The sequence below is a fragment of the Arachis hypogaea genome, chromosome 11 (assembly GCF_003086295.3).
Source record: "Arachis hypogaea cultivar Tifrunner chromosome 11, arahy.Tifrunner.gnm2.J5K5, whole genome shotgun sequence".
In the NCBI taxonomy this organism is placed as follows: domain Eukaryota; kingdom Viridiplantae; phylum Streptophyta; class Magnoliopsida; order Fabales; family Fabaceae; genus Arachis; species Arachis hypogaea.
Window position 1 is genome coordinate 70,154,055 of NC_092046.1, and position 1,838 is coordinate 70,155,892.

At 40.9% G+C, this 1,838-nt stretch overlaps 1 non-coding gene across 1 annotated transcript; it reads left to right on the top strand.

The window, feature by feature from the left end:
* Positions 1–921: 921 nt before the first annotated feature.
* Positions 922–1,029, top strand: LOC112724776 (small nucleolar RNA R71). The gene has a single exon (XR_003163922.1). It is a non-coding gene; the product is annotated as a small nucleolar RNA R71 (small nucleolar RNA).
* Positions 1,030–1,838: the final 809 nt, after the last annotated feature.

Genomic DNA, 1,838 nt, shown 5'->3' on the forward strand with positions numbered 1-1,838 from the left:
AATAGAAAATAGAAATTTAAAGTAAAAATTGGTTTGCCTCCCAACAAGGTTCCCATGGTTCCTCATTAGGGAACTCCATGGAGGTTAGTGGGCGTCCATTGAGGTCTTCCTCAGTGGGAATCACTGCCTCTTCCTCCTCTCCATGTTCGGCCATGTCAGATGTGGTTATGGCCTTGCACTCTCTTTTTGGATTCTCTTCTGTATTGCTTGGGAGAGTGCTAGGAGGGAGTTCAGTAATTTTCTTACTCAGCTGACCCAATTGTGCCTCCAAATTTCTAATGGAGGACCTTGTTTCAGTCATGAAACTTTGAGTGGTTTTGATTAGATCAGAGACAATGGTTGTTAAGTCAGAGTGGCTTTGCTTAGCATTCTCTGTCTGTTGCTGAGAAGATGATGGAAAAGGCTTGCTATTGCTAAACCTGTTTCTTCCACCATTGTTGTTGTTGAAACCTTGTTGAGGTCTCTGTTGATCCTTCCATGAGAGATTTGGAATATTTCTCCATGAAGGATTATAGGTGTTTCCATAGGATTCTCCCATGTAATTCACCTCTTCCATTGCTGGGTTCTCAGGATCATAAGCTTTTTCTTCATAGGAAGCTTCCTTAGTACTGCCTGTTGCTGCTTGCATTTCAGACAGACTCTGAGAAATCATATTGACTTATTGGATCAATATTTTATTCTGAGCCAATATGGCATTCAGAGTATCAATCTCAAGAACTCCCTTCTTCTGAGTTGTCCCATTATTCACAGGATTCCTTTCAGAGGTGTACATGAATTGGTATTTGCAACCATTTCAATGAGTTCTTGAGCTCCTGCAGGCGTCTTCTTCAGATGAAGAGATCCTCCAGCAGAGCTATCCAATGACATCTTGGATAGTTCAGACAGACCATCATAGAAGATTCCTATGATGCTCCATTCTGAAAGCATGTCAGAAGGGCACCTTCTGATCAATTGCTTGTATCTCTCCCAAGCTTCATAGAGGGACTCACCATCCTTCTGTCTAAAGGTTTGGACTTTCACTCTAAGCTCACTTAATTTTTGAGGTGGGAAGAACTTTGCCAAGAAGGCATTGACTAGCTTTTCCCAAGAGTTCAGGCTTTCCTTAGGTTGTAAATCCAACCATGTTCTAGCTCTGTCTCTTACAGCAAAAGGAAAGAGCATAAGTCTGTAGACTTCAGGGTCAACCCCATTGGTCTTGACAGTGTCATAGATTTGCAAGAACTCAGCTAAGAACTGGTGAGGATCTTCCAATGAAAGTCCATGAAACTTACAATTCTGTTGCATTAGAGAAACTAATTGAGGCTTAAGCTCAAAGTTGTTTGCTCCAATGGCAAGGATAGAGATGCTTCTCCCATAGAAATCAGGTGTAGGTGCAGTAAAGTCACCAAGCACCTTCCTTGCATTGTTGGCATTGTTGTTTTCGGCTGCCATGGTTTCTTCTTCTTTGAAGAGCTCTGTTAGGCCCTCTAAAGAGAATTCTTCTTTAGTTTCTCTTAGCTTTCTCTTCAAGGTCCTTTCAGGTTCAGGATCAGCTTGAACAAGTATGCCTTTATCTTTGTTCCTGCTCATATGAAAGAGAAGAGAACAAGAAAGTAGGGAATCCTCTATGTCACAGTATAGAGATTCCTTGAGGTGTCAGAGGAAAAGAAGAATAGAAGGAGGAGGTTGATGGAGGAGAATTCGAACATATAAAGAAGGAGGGAGTTCGAATTGTACCTTGAGGAGGAGTCTTAGTCCCTTAAATAGAAGGATGTGAGAAGAGGGGAAGAATTTTCGAAAATTAATTAAAAGATTTTAAAAAGAAATTTGAAAATTTGATTGAGATTTTCGAAAACTAA